This window comes from Pristiophorus japonicus, chromosome 5, assembly GCF_044704955.1.
Source record: "Pristiophorus japonicus isolate sPriJap1 chromosome 5, sPriJap1.hap1, whole genome shotgun sequence".
NCBI classification, from domain to species: Eukaryota; Metazoa; Chordata; class Chondrichthyes; family Pristiophoridae; genus Pristiophorus; species Pristiophorus japonicus.
In genome coordinates, this window is record NC_091981.1 from 247625629 (window position 1) to 247639311 (window position 13683).

At 48.9% G+C, this 13683-nt stretch overlaps 1 protein-coding gene and 1 long non-coding RNA gene across 17 annotated transcripts in view; both read left to right on the forward strand.

The window, feature by feature from the left end:
- LOC139264658 (uncharacterized) overlaps positions 1-2564 on the forward strand; it is a 106928-nt gene extending 104364 nt beyond the window's left edge. The window contains exon 3 of the long non-coding RNA XR_011593390.1: positions 2541-2564. This is a non-coding gene — a long non-coding RNA (uncharacterized lncRNA). The remainder of the gene's footprint in view (positions 1-2540) is intronic.
- Positions 2565-2606: 42 nt separating this feature from the next.
- The window catches only part of svila (supervillin a), a 183900-nt gene continuing 172823 nt past the window's right edge, over positions 2607-13683 (forward strand). For all 16 annotated transcript variants that reach the window (XM_070881500.1, XM_070881502.1, XM_070881505.1 and 13 more), the window contains exon 1: positions 2607-2629. The gene's annotated coding sequence lies outside the window, so the exon portion shown is untranslated. The remainder of the gene's footprint in view (positions 2630-13683) is intronic.

Sequence of the window (13683 nt, forward strand, 5' to 3'; positions counted from 1 at the left end):
GGGGGAGGAGAGGCTGGGGGAGGGGGAAGAAGCTAGTGGAGGAGCGGAGGGGAGGGAAGAGTGAGAGGCTGCGTGGGGCAGGAGAGGCAAAGGTGGGGTGGGGGAGGAGATTGGAGGGGAGAGGGGGAACTCAGGAAAGACGGATCATGTTCTTCCAACCCCCTACAAGGAACATCGTTGGAATGGATGATATCCAGAAGTCATGAAACTGTCACTATTCACTTCACACCCAATAACCTGTTAACACTCTGTACACAATGCCTGTCCCATCTATGGTGGGGGGTGAGGGAGAAGGATGCACTTGGACTGGGGTAAGGCACTTTGGCTGGGGGAGGCGTTGGTGAGACCACACCTGAAGTACTGTGCACAGTTTTGGTCTCATTTAAGGAGGGATATACTTGCATAGGAGGCAGTTCAAATAGGGTTCACGAGGTTGATTCCTGAGATGAAGGGGTTGTCTTATGAAGAAATGTTGAGCAGATTGGACCAATACTTATTGGAGTTTAGAAGAATGAGAGGTGATCTTATTGAAACATATAAGATTCTGAGGGGGATTGACAGGGTAGATGCAGAGAGGATGTTTCACCTCGTGAGGGAAGCTAGAACTAGGGGGCATAGTTTCAGAATAAGGGGTCGCCCATTTAAAACCGAATTGAGGAGGAATTTCTTAGAGGGTTGTGAATCTTTGGAATTCTCTACCCCAGAGATCTGTGAAGGCTAGGTCATTGAATATATTTTAAAGTGGAGATAGACAGATTTTTGAATGATAAGGGAGTCCAGGGTTATGGAGAGCAGGCAAGGATGTGAAGTTGAGGCCAAGATCAGATCAGCCATGATCTTATTGAATGGCGGAGCAAGCTCGAGGAGCCAAATGGCCTACTCCTGCTCCTTTTTCTTATATTCTTATGCTTAGCTACCTCTCCATTGTAAACTGAACTGTTTTCAACAACTTAGTGATTCAACATCTCAAATATAATTTTTGGTTAACTACACCCAAGACTGAAAGTTCCTCATAGTCACTGTGATTGCAGGAGCAAATAGAATATTTAGTTTCCTGCGTGGACTTGCATGGACTCCAAGGAATGATACCAACATTGTAAAGCATTGAGATCACTTGTGGAGTATACTCTAGTTTTGACCACTACAAAGGCAGTGGAATGGATCAAAGATAGAAAGATAGTTCCAAGTGTTAAATCATCGAGCTGCAAAAAACTATGGGAGCTTGTGCTATGTTCATAGGAGGAAGAGCCTAATCTTTTTAAAGGAAGGAAAATACTTGTATTTATGTAATACCTTTCATGTCATGAGGTTTCAAAGCATTTCACAGCCAATTAAATAATGTTGAAGTGTAGTCACTGTTGTAATGTAAGGAAATCATAAGCTAGCTGTACAGTGTTGTGTGTCACCAATGGGTGCTTAGGTCATAACCTCATTTGTCTACCCTATTGATTAGCTTATAAAGAGTAACTTCTTGCATTATTAAGTATAATAAATGTTGATTCAGTTGCAGTATTGAAAGGGAACTTGTCAATTCTTCAGCTCAATGAAGGTCTCAAAAAGGACTTCAATCGGTGAGCTGGAAGAGGGTAATGACTATTTTAAATTGCTGCCTTTTAAAAATAAACACAATTATATATTGCCTTTAATTATTCCATTTGAGAAATGACTGATTAAATTATTCATTTTAGTGTGTATGATGTGTGTCAATAACACATTATTAGTTATTAGTACTTATTATGACACTGACTTCCAGAAAAATTTGGCTCTATGAAATAAATATAATCTTGTGAATGTAATTTCTAAGTTGTAATTGTATTTTCATGTAATTGGTTTTTCTAACCTATTCTGCAGTTGCAGGTTTGTAATCACTTCTGGATATCAGCAAGTTTATTTTCTACTGTATTGCTTATTATTGCAATTGGAACTACCTAAAGATACTAAAAGATGTTCCTACCAGCAAGAATATTGGTGAAATTTAGCTCGTTTATATGGTGCCTCTGCTGTTTGCAAAGTATCATTGGCATCAGCAAAAGTATTTTTAGTCGCCATTATTATCATCTGATATTTTGAAGATGTTGATTTCTCACTGGGTACAGTGCCCTCTGGTACCATGCTCAAATGTTATTTATTCATGTGTAAGTCATGGTAGCAACTATCAGACTATTTAATTGTGAGAGGCATTGCTGCCAAGATTGATCCTGCCCTCTGCAATGGCCACACTTCACTTCCAGCAAGGGTTACTGGATGGTAATCAGAAGTGGGTGTCTTAGCTAGTTTTTTCCTTCTTAATCCAGGAATGCTGAGGCCAATTATAACATCCCTGTCTGCTGAGATCAACTAATGCAAAAAAGGGCAGGAGTTGAACTTGGGATCTTAATGATCAGTGTGTCTCACCTACTCATTGGACAAACTCACTTATGTTACTGGAATAGCTTCCTTCTGTTTGTTATAAGATTGCAAATGAACAAACTGATTTGGTGGCACAGATGGTGGTTCCAAAATGTGAAAGTACTACAAAAAAGACACTTATTTTGTTTTAGTTTCCAGAAGGAGTTCTCTCTCGAAGACAAAGAAATTGCCAAGAAAACAAAAGATATAGACGCTAATCTACTTGCTATACTTCCTAAAGGTTAGTAACACAGTGCTTTGAAGGAACTGAGTTTTTTTTTTTAACTTGGTGTAAAAGCAACCAATTCACTGGTGGACACAAAGATCAACAACCTTTGGGAGAGAGGTAGCTGATTGTGAGGTGAATAAAGTCCCTTGAGATGAGATTGGGTAAAGTTCTGTTACAGGGCTGCCAGATCATGAATGTTCATTGGACAGAAAAATATATAATTTATATATAAATATTCATTCTCGATGGCCCTCTCAAATGCAGGTGATGATGCAGATTTACGAATGAGGAAGAAATGGAAGGATTCATAACCTGAATTATACATTTGGTATTGTACTGTTGATGACAGAACAGCATTTTTTTTAATTGCACATTCCCCACGTACCATAGGATTGTAGCCCAGTTTGATAGGGGCCAAGTTTCCACCGACCCTTAGAACGGCGCACCTCCGTAAGGTCCGCCGACTTTCAGGAACAAAAATCCTTACTGTGGTATTCTCCACGCTCATCAGGCCGCCTTCGGACTCGACAGAGCACAGCAGAACCAGCGGGGGGCGATGGAGCCAGGTCCTGGCATGGAAAACAGTGCCGGGACCTCTGCACCTGCGCGCTAGAATGCGCGCGCATGTGCAGTAGCTCCTCGCCCCCAGATTCTGTGTACGTGTGCTGCAGACTGTATGGAAGGGGCCCGAAGCACGCCGCCCCTAGCTCTGGCCGAAAGGACTCCCCGCCGCAACCTGCGAGGGAAATTGGCCCCTCTGTGTTGTGTTAATGTCAAAGGTCAAGACGTGAGTAGGATGGGACCTGGACAGGCGCGTCTGTTTAACGTTGCCTCCCCCCCCTCCTCCGCTCCACCCCCCCTTCCTCCGCTCCACCCCCCCTTCCTCCGCTCCACCCCCCCTTCCTCCGCTCCACCCCCCCCTTCCTCCGCTCCACCCCCCCCTCCTCCGCTCCACCCCCCCCTCCTCCGCTCCACCCCCCCTCCTCCGCTCCACCCCCCCTTCCTCCGCTCCACCCCCCCTTCCTCCGCTCCACCCCCCCTTCCTCCGCTCCACCCCCCCTTCCTCCGCTCCACCCCCCCTTCCTCCGCTCCACCCCCCCCTCCTCCGCTCCACCCCCCCCTCCTCCGCTCCACCACCCCCCTTCCTCCGCTCCACCCCCCCTTCCTCCGCTCCACCCCCCCTTCCTCCGCTCCACCCCCCCTTCCTCCGCTCCACCCCCCCTTCCTCCGCTCCACCCCCCCTTCCTCCGCTCCACCCCCCCTTCCTCCGCTCCACCCCCCCTTCCTCCGCTCCACCCCCCCTTCCTCCGCTCCACCCCCCCTTCCTCCGCTCCACCCCCCCTTCCTCCGCTCCACCCCCCCTTCCTCCGCTCCACCCCCCCTTCCTCCGCTCCACCCCCCCTTCCTCCGCTCCACCCCCCCTTCCTCCGCTCCACCCCCCCTTCCTCCGCTCCACCCCCCCTTCCTCCGCTCCACCCACCCTTCCTCCGCTCCACCCCCCCTTCCTCCGCTCCACCCCCCCTTCCTCCGCTCCACCCCCCCTTCCTCCGCTCCACCCCCCCTTCCTCCGCTCCACCCCCCCTTCCTCCGCTCCACCCCCCCTTCCTCCGCTCCACCCCCCCTTCCTCCGCTCCACCCCCCCTTCCTCCGCTCCACCCCCCCTTCCTCCGCTCCACCCCCCCCTTCCTCCGCTCCACCCCCCCCTTCCTCCGCTCCACCCCCCCCTTCCTCCGCTCCACCCCCCCCTTCCTCCGCTCCACCCCCCCCTTCCTCCGCTCCACCCCCCCCTCCTCCGCTCCACCCCCCCTTCCTCCGCTCCACCCCCCCCTCCTCCGCTCCACCCCCCCCTCCTCCGCTCCAACCCCCCTTCCTCCGCTCCACCCCCCCTTCCTCCGCTCCACCCCCCCCTCCTCCGCTCCACCCCCCCCTCCTCCGCTCCACCACCCCCCTTCCTCCGCTCCACCACCCCCCTTCCTCCGCTCCACCCCCCCCCCCTTCCTCCGCTCCACCCCCCCTTCCTCCGCTCCACCCCCCCTTCCTCCGCTCCACCCCCCCTTCCTCCGCTCCACCCCCCCTTCCTCCGCTCCACCCCCCCTTCCTCCGCTCCACCCCCCCTTCCTCCGCTCCACCCCCCCTTCCTCCGCTCCACCCCCCCTTCCTCCGCTCCACCCCCCCTTCCTCCGCTCCACCCCCCCTTCCTCCGCTCCACCCCCCCTTCCTCCGCTCCACCCCCCCTTCCTCCGCTCCACCCCCCCTTCCTCCGCTCCACCCCCCCTTCCTCCGCTCCACCCCCCCTTCCTCCGCTCCACCCCCCCCCTTCCTCCGCTCCACCCCCCCCTTCCTCCGCTCCACCCCCCCCTTCCTCCGCTCCACCCCCCCCTTCCTCCGCTCCACCCCCCCCTTCCTCCGCTCCACCCCCCCCTTCCTCCGCTCCACCCCCCCCTCCTCCGCTCCACCCCCCCTTCCTCCGCTCCACCCCCCCCCTCCTCCGCTCCACCCCCCCCTCCTCCGCTCCAACCCCCCTTCCTCCGCTCCACCCCCCCTTCCTCCGCTCCACCCCCCCCTCCTCCGCTCCACCCCCCCCTCCTCCGCTCCACCACCCCCCTTCCTCCGCTCCACCACCCCCCTTCCTCCGCTCCACCCCCCCCCCTTCCTCCGCTCCACCCCCCCCCCCTTCCTCCGCTCCACCCCCCCCCCTTCCTCCGCTCCACCCCCCCCTTCCTCCGCTCCACCCCCCCTTCCTCCGCTCCACCCCCCCTTCCTCCGCTCCACCCCCCCTTCCTCCGCTCCACCCCCCCTTCCTCCGCTCCACCCCCCCTTCCTCCGCTCCACCCCCCCTTCCTCCGCTCCACCCCCCCTTCCTCCGCTCCACCCCCCCTTCCTCCGCTCCACCCCCCCTTACTCCGCTCCACCCACCCTTCCTCCGCTCCACCCCCCACTTCCTCCGCCCCACCCCCCACTTCCTCCGCCCCTCTCTTTTCCCTCTCCCCCCTCCCCTCTCTTCCCTCTCCCCCCTCCCCTCTCTTTCCCTCTCCCCCCTCCCCTCTCTTTCCCTCTCCCCCCCTCCCTCTCTTTCCCTCTCTTTCCCTCTTCCCCCCCCCCTCTCTTTCCCTCCCCCCCTCTCTTTCCCTCTCCATCCTCTCTTTCCCTCTCCATCCTCTCTTTCCCTCTCTTTCCCTCTCCATCCTCTCTTCCCCTCTCCCCCCCCCTCTCTTTCCCTCTCCCCCCCCCCCCCTCTCTTTCCCTCTCCCCCCCTTCCCTCTCCATCCTCTCTTTCCCTCTCCATCCTCTCTTTCCCTCTCTTTCCCTCTCCATCCTCTCTTTCCCTCTCCCCCCCCCTCTCTTTCCCTCTCCCCCCCCCTCTCTTTCCCCCTCCCCCCCCTCTCTTTCCCCCTCCCCCCCCTCTCTTTCCCCCTCCCCCCCCTCTCTTTCCCCCTCCCCCCCCTCTCTTTCCCTCCCCCCCCTCTCTTTCCCTCCCCCCCCTCTCTTTCCCTCCCCCCCCTCTCTTTCCCTCCCCCCCCTCTCTTTCCCTCCCCCCCCTCTCTTTCCCTCCCCCCCCCTCTCTTTCCCTCCCCCCCCTCTCTTTCCCTCCCCCCCCTCTCTTTCCCTCCCCCCCCTCTCTTTCCCTCCCCCCCCTCTCTTTCCCTCCCCCCCCTCTCTTTCCCTCCCCCCCCTCTCTTTCCCTCCCCCCCCTCTCTTTCCCTCCCCCCCCTCTCTTTCCCTCCCCCCCCTCTCTTTCCCTCCCCCCCTCTCTTTCCCTCCCCCCCTCTCTTTCCCTCCCCCCCTCTCTTTCCCTCCCCCCCTCTCTTTCCCTCCCCCCCTCTCTTTCCCTCCCCCCCTCTCTTTCCCTCCCCCCCTCTCTTTCCCTCCCCCCCTCTCTTTCCCTCCCCCCCTCTCTTTCCCTCCCCCCCCTCTCTTTCCCTCCCCACCCTCTCTTTCCCTCCCCACCCTCTCTTTCCCTCCCCCCCCCTCTCTTTCCCTCCCCCCCCCCCTCTCTTTCCCTCCCCCCCTTCCCCCTCCCCCCCTCACTCCCCTTCCCCCTTCTCTTCCTCCCCACCCCCCCCCCTCGCCTTGCCCCTCTGGCCCCCGCCCCTCTTGCCCCCGCCTTCTCTTCACATAAATGTAGGACTTCCATTTTTTATTTGTTATTGATTGATTGCTTATTAGTTTGGTCTTTGTGCTTTAGGTGCAGGGTTCCTTCTATTTTTAAATTTGTTAATTAATTGCTTATTACTTTTTGTGCTTTGTAAGTCTCGGTGCTTTAAATGTACTGCTTTGTTTAGTGCTTTAAATGTACTTATGCTGCTTTAATGTTGTTGTGAAGGTGTTTAGTGCTTTGGAAAATCCTCCAACTTCCCTTCTCCTCTTTTCCGCCCCCCCCCCCCAATCTCTGGCTACCTGCGCTCATTTCTTCGTCTCCGCGATTTTTCTGAGCATACAAAAGTGGACACGTACTCTGGCCTAAGTTAGGTTTGAGTAACTTTTCGCTGTCTAAACTTGCTTAAATGACCAAAACAGGCGTAAGTGGCTGGTAACTCCCCCTTTTGGAAAAAAAGAACTAAAAAGAAACTGAACTAACTCACTGAAACTGGAGCAAACTAAATGTGGAGAATTGCGATTTTTAAAATATTCCAAAAAAAATTGTTGCTCCAAAAAAATAGGAGCAACTCCTGTGGAAACTTGGCCCCATAGGTTATGGGGAAACTACACGCTGAGCATGCACATGAAAATGGGACAATGTACGTTGGTAGTGCTGCACTTGGATTTCCTAATTCTGTCATAGAAAACTTCAGGAACTGTACCATTGCATCAGTGGATTTCCACCTGCACGCCCCAAAAGATTATGATTTATTGTTCCTCCTGTAACCAAATATTTTGGGGCAAAGTCTACAGCCTTTTTATCTAATCTAATTATTTCTGTAGAGACAATCCCATTTTTGTGTTTTCTTAGTAATTTCACAGCAGTCTAAGGTGCTGACATAAGCACCTCCACAAATGATACAAGTATACCAAAAAGCAAAATACTGCAAATGCTGGAATCGGGAATAAAAACAGAAAATGCTGGAAATCTCAGCGGGTCAGGCAGCATCTGTGGAGAGAAAGCAGTTAACATTTCGGGTCGATGACCCTTCGTCAGAACTGGAGTGTTCGGAAAGAACAGATTCTTAATGAGCACTGAAAGGGGGAGGGGAAGAAAGAACAAAAGGGAAGGTCTGTGATAGGGTGGAAGACAGGAGAGATTAGAGAGACAAAAGGGATGATGGGCCAAATTGAAATGCTAATGCCAGGAATTAGAAAAACATTAGTCAAGATAGGGTGTGAATAGCGGAATAATGACCAGCTGCCGTTAGAAAGGAGGAAAAAAAAGAAAGAAACAGGCCCGGGGGGGAGGAAGGAGCGAAAGATTGACAGCGGCTACGCTTTAAAATTGTTACATTCGATGTTGAGCCTAGAAGGCTGTAAAGTGCCTAAGCGAAAGATGAGGTGCTGTTCCTCGAGCTTGCGTTGAGCTTTGTTGGAACAATGTAGGAGACTGAGGGCAGAGAGGTCAGAGTAGGAATGGAGTGGAGAATTAAAGTGACAAGCAACTAGAAGCTCAGGGTCACACTTACGGACTGAACGGAGATGCTCCGCAATTATACAAGGCTGTCATTTATAGGAAGGGCTTTAAGCGGTATGATAGTATCAGTATGGTAGTATCAGTGACTAATTCTACATCCACTAAATGCTCATATAGAGAGCAAATAAAGCAGTAAAAACAAACTAACTATCTGACACAAGTTGTTACTCTACACTTGTTACAGAGAATGTGCCCCAGGTGAACTGTGATTGTACAGTATGTCCTTTGGCACTGACCCATGTGATGACCGAACTTTGCAATGAATGGTGATGTATATCATGGTTTTTATTTGGACTTCTAATCATAGAAACATAGAAAATAGTTGCAGGAGTAGGCCATTCGGCCCTTTGAGCCTGCACCACCGTTCAATATGATCATGGCTGATCAAAGGTGGCAATTTAAAGAAATCCATCAGGAAACCTTTTATTAAGTTCTCAAATTCAAATCAAATCACAGCAGTGATTCCTGGTGTTTTCCTCTACAGGAAAATAACATTACTAAGTGATCCCTACAGATACTAGTCCAAGATCATGCGCAAATTCTATCACCAATAACTAAGTAACTGTCAGCAATTTTGTTTTTGCTGCTTTTCTGAAATTTAGTGATGAATTATGACCACCACAGTGATTGTATGTTTTCTCCTTCTGTCTTTTAATACATTTGGCAGTCCTATAGTTCTACACTTGTACTTTTTGATTTATTTTCAAAGTATGCAAGTATTTATTTATGTGCGAAAGTACAGTAACTGTACATTTACCAATTAAAACTCAGTAATGAACCTCAGGACAAGAAAGAATATCAACATTTTGAGTAATGGAGGGCAGTGCAAGAACTTGCAAAGGGAATTTCCAAATAAAGTCATTAAAATTTCAGTTTATGGAGTCATAGAAGTTACAGCACAAAAGGAGCTTGTTCTTTAACTGGAGCGGGCTAGTACTACAACAACAACTTGCATTTATATAGTGCCTTTAACGTAGACAAACGTCCCAAAGTGCTTCACAAGAATGTAATTATGTAATTGGACAAAGAAATTGACACCAAGCCAAAGAAACAGACATTAGGACAGGTGACCAAAAGCCTGGCCAAAGAGGTAGGTTTTAAGGAGCGTCTTAAAGGACCAGAGAGAGGCGGGGGTGGGGGGAAGGTTGAAAGAGGTAATTCAAAAGCTTTGAACCTGGACAGATGAGGGCACATCTGCCAATGGTGTGGCGAAGGGAGTGGGAGTATGCAAAAGAGGCCAGAATTGGAGGAACAGAGAGTTCTCGGAGGGTTGTAGGGCTCGAGAGGTTGCAAAGAAAGGTGTGAGGTCATGGAGAGATTTGAGCACAAAGATGCAAGTTCTTAATTAGAGTCTATATAGAATAATCCAGTCTGAAGGTAACCAGCATGGATGAGGGTTTCAGCAGTAGATGGGCTGAGGCAGGGGCCGAGACTGGCGATATTACGAAGGTGGAAGTAGCCGGTCTCGGTGATGGAGAGGATATGGGATTGGAAGCTCAGCTCAGGGTCAAATAGAACGCCGGGGTTGCAAACTGTCTGATTCAGCCTGAAATGGTGCTCGGCGAGGAGGATGGAATTGGTGATGAAGGAATGGAGTGCTTGGCGGAAGCTGAAGACAATGGCTTTGGTCTTGATGTTTAATTGGAGGAAATTTTTGCTCTACTGGATGTCTGACGAGCAGCGTGGCAAATCAATAGGTATTGGAGGGGTTGAGAGAGAGCTGGGCATCATCAGCGTACGTGTGGAACCTGATGTGCTTTTGGATGATGCTGCTGAGGGGCAGAATGTAGATGAGGATTAGTCCACTCTGATCCCACTTCCCTGTTCTTTCCCAATATCTTTTTATACTCTTTAATTTTCTTTTAAATAATATAGAGGGTGAAATTACCCCTTTTTATAGCCACGTTAGTGCCTCCGGGGGCGGGGGGTTGGTGCTAACGGGGCGGAGGAGACTTTTCGCCCGGGGTGGGGGGGGGGGCTGTTACCGCTTCCTGGGAAATTGCCCAGGAGTTTGTGGAGACGTGCCACAGAAGCGCAGCGCCGCGCCCTGCGGTTAGCGTTCCGGGCCACCACGCAACCAACGATGCCATGATTGGCGACCCCTCTCTGCCCTGCCAAGCGCCGAAAGTTCCGGCCCCAGATGGTTACCGCCCCCAATATGGGCGCAGGGCAATTTCACCCCCATAGTTTATATCTCAATAGCCACTTGAGTTAAATATTCCATGCTCTTAATAATCCTCAGTGTGAAAAGATCAATGACCCTCGTTACTGATTTGTCAACCAGTGGAATCTTTCATCCTTGGGAATAATGTATTGGCTTTAAAAAAAAAAGCACTTCAGTGATTGGGAAGGGGAGACGCAGGTTAGAGCTTTTTAATTGCCTGGTTCATGTTTGCCATCAAGCACATATCTCCTCCTACATCCTAGCTCCATTTCTATTTTAAAATACAAAAGAATTTTTGAAAGCTACATTTAAGGTCCCTGGTTTCATTGGGCATGAATTTATTACAGCACTTTGAAAAGTCCACAGATAGAATAAATGCTTGCAATGGGCCCAGTGGATCAAAGCAAGCTTTGAAAAGTTACGTTAATTTTTTTAAGTTATAGTAAAGTTTTAGAATGTGTTTAATTTTTTTCTCCAGTACAGTAATTAAACTATTTGGGATTTTGGAAGTAAGCAGTTTTTTACAGCTTGAAATATGAGGTAATTCACTACATAATGCCATTGTGTGACCAGGAACTGCAGTGGAGATGATGCTAAATGACCTCTACAGTTACAGCAGCATTTCGTAGGAAAACTGGGTTAACTCTGGCGTACTGCATTTCCCTGGCAACTTTCTAAATGCTTGTTTTAGGTATGAAACTGGTATTGAGTTTCAGTTCTGAATATCCCAAACACAAGAAATCTGATTTTTTTTTAAATTCTATACTTGAAGCAGACGAGTTTAAATATTTTTTTTAAAATGTTTTGACTTGTGCAAACAAGAAGTTGAACATTGTGTTAAAATGATTGAAATTGGAGCTTCCTCTCATTAGTACCATCCAGTAAGAAACCATAGGAATTACATTAAAACAGTGCCATCTTGTATATACCAACTCTACAATATTTGGAATTTTAGAAAACATTCTGCAGGATGACTCATTTTGCATTTACACTACAGGATTGACCAAGAATAGTATATTTGCAGCATTCTATTATCATTAGTATGAGCAGGTAATAGTAATCAACATGCAGTTTGGAGAATGGAAGTATCAACTATAAAATCTGGCAGAAAATCATTTGTACATCTGCACTGTAAGAGAAGAGAAAAGGAGAAGAATTAAGATCATCAATTTTTTTTTCCCTCTTAGGCTGTTGAGTAGCATTTTCCAATACCATTTTTCAGAAACACTGTTCATCATGTGCTTTTTAAGAAATGTTCCTGCACTACAGCGTACTGTACTTAATACATGATGAAAAAAGCTAACCGTTTTGAGTCATGCACTTTTTTCTCAACATGGGTTGCATAATTGTGCAGCATGAGATACTGTGACAAGGACAGATTTCTCTCCGAACTACCCTTGGTGATTGGGAGCACAAAGGTTTGGAAAAATTGTATGGAATTATGACCAAAAGACTACTCATTTACCTACAACCTAACGCACGCTCCAGCAAGAGTTGATTAATTCTATAAAAAAATAAAAAATAAAATCTGTATGCTAGACAGAGTTCTGGGTGGAGGCACTGTCTGCTCCATGATTGCGACAACAACAACTTGCAATTATATAATGTTCCTTTATGTAGGAAAGACATCTCAGAGCTTTACAGATTAGCAAGTGATGAGGACTGAGTGGGAGGGAAAATAATAGATTTAAATGGAGTTAAGGGGTAGGGCTGAGGGTAGTTGGAGAGAGAAATCTCTAATAGACTATGGAAAACAGGGATGAGATAAGGTTCTGAGAAGGAATTCCAGAGATATATGGGGATGGTGAGTGAAACACTGGCCAGCACCAGTGTATCAAAGAACACTTGGAGTAAGGAAGTACATCAATGTCAGGAGTGAAGAGCGCGAGCAGGGGCGTAGGGTTGCAGGAATCCATTGTGGTTGGGTGGGGTGAGGCCATGGAGGCACTTGCAGGGGCCGATAATCTTGAAATTGTCTCGTAAGGGCACAGCGAGCTTGGTGAGCGTCATAGTAATGGAAGTTCAGGTACTGCGGCACTCTGGATGAATTGCAGTTCTTGGAGGCTGGAGGAGGCCAGCTAGGAGAGCTTTGAATACGTTTAGCTTTTCTCTTGGACTGATGCAAAATGTTGAGATGTAGTTGTAGCAACTCGGGGATTCTTAAATCAAGCTTCTATGCTTATTCTAAGTCTCAGCATCTCTTATTGTGCTTCCCACACAAACCAACGGTGTTTCTTTAATATTGAAGGAGGAGGGATCCATAAAGTAGGCCGTACTCAAGTCCAGTGGCTTGAATGGCTTTGGACAGTACTGGTTCCAAGCACATATTCATTTTATTTTACTGTAGACTGCCATGCAGGGTCCATCATGTAGACTTTGCAGACCACTAAATTTGTCAATGTGATCAGTAGGATTCAGCTTTGTAAAGCCAAAAACCCAAGAGTTAGCAATCCTTATTTGGAGGTGGATAGGCAACATCAGTCATTCTTCTGCATAGAGTTAATTGACTTAGTCCTTTGAAGCAATGAAGGTAAAAGTGCATTTGTCAGCCCCTGTACGTTCTGTCTGGGGACTTAATGCCACCCTCCATGGAGAGGGAAATACCGCCATCAGAATACTTAAAACAAGAATAGGGCAAGTGCAATTTCCTGAGGCACCTTTGTGAAGATATTGCAGTGAGACTGGCACTCGCATTAAGTCAGTAGGTTGTGGGTTCAAGCTCCACTCTAGAGTCTTGAGCACATAATCTAGACTGGCATTTCAGTACTGTAATGAGGGAGCGCTGCATTGTCAGATGCCATCTTTCATGCTGGATGTTAAACTGAGATGCTGTCTGCCCTCTGAGGAGAACGTAAAAGATCTCATGGCAGTATTCAGAGAGGATGTGGGGAGTGTCGGAGCCAACATTTATCTCTCAACCTACACCTAAAAAAAATAGCCGATCTAATCATTTATTTCATTGATAGTGGGACCTTGCTGTGTGCAAATTGCCTGCCATGTTCCCTATATCACAACAATGACTACACTTCAAAAAGGTTTCATTGGCTGTAAAGCATGTTGTGGCATTCTAAGATTTATATTTTAAAGGCACAATATAAATGCAAGTTCTTTTTATCTATATGTTTTCATCCTTTCAAGAACATTTAATCTGTTCAACAGCTCACGAGGGCCAATTTCTCAGAGGTACTCTACTAGAAGCTGCATAAATATTTGGGACTACTGCTATAACTTTGTTGAGCATTGAGAGAATTGTTCCATTGTGGAGGGCCTGAAATTTAGAAT